Consider the following 850-nt stretch of genomic DNA (forward strand, 5'->3'; position numbering starts at 1 on the left):
TATTGTCTGACCTTTTTTTTTTTCCCCCACCCTTAATGCCTTAAAAGGTTTCTTCTCATGTATGGTGGTGGCTGGAAAGGGCCGCTGAGCTCTGCCCTGCCCTGCCTTGGCAGGGGCTGCTCCTGCTGGGAAGCGGTTGCAACTCAAGCGGACCAGGCAAAGGCTGGGACTGCACTGCCATGCAATAATTAAACCTTTTACAGCTCCCTCAGCTAATCAGGCTGTAAATTTAGCATAGCCTTACTGCCCAGGTTGCACCGCCAAGCCTACCTGATGGGAAGAGACCAGGCTGGTAGAGGAGTGGGACTTGCTCTTGCCCTGGAAGCGGGCTGGTGAGGCCAGGGTGCGATGTTCGGGGGGACGGGGTGGTCCTGCTGCTGGAGCAATCCTGCAGGGCCATGGCACATCAGTTAGGTGATGGAGGGTTGGTCACAGCCTTACCCAGGTGCAATTGAGCTGGGACTTTTCACCTGCATCGCCTGTCGGAGCAAAAACCAGCTTTGTGAAGCCCTGGCTAGTGTGGCCGAGCTGGGGAGAGGGTCGATGGCAGCGGCTGAGCAGGACAAACGCTGGGGAGCTCGTACCCGTGCGCCTTCCCTCTTGCCAGGATTTATGGTACAGAACCTATTTTATAGCTGAGCAGGCTTAATTTGTTCCTGAGGGAAGCTGCCCATACCAGGGATGGATTTGTCTCCCAGCTGTCGCCCAGACCTTCCCCGGCTCAAGCGAGTAACCCTGGGAAAGCAATTGTGGAAATGCTTTTGGTCTGTCCTGTTGGTAACCAAAGCCAGCCTCTTTTCTTTTGCTAGACCAATGGCACCGACTAGGGGTTTCCCCCCCCCCCCCCCCC

The sequence above is a fragment of the Falco cherrug genome, chromosome 1 (assembly GCF_023634085.1).
Source record: "Falco cherrug isolate bFalChe1 chromosome 1, bFalChe1.pri, whole genome shotgun sequence".
NCBI lineage: Eukaryota > Metazoa > Chordata > Aves > Falconiformes > Falconidae > Falco > Falco cherrug.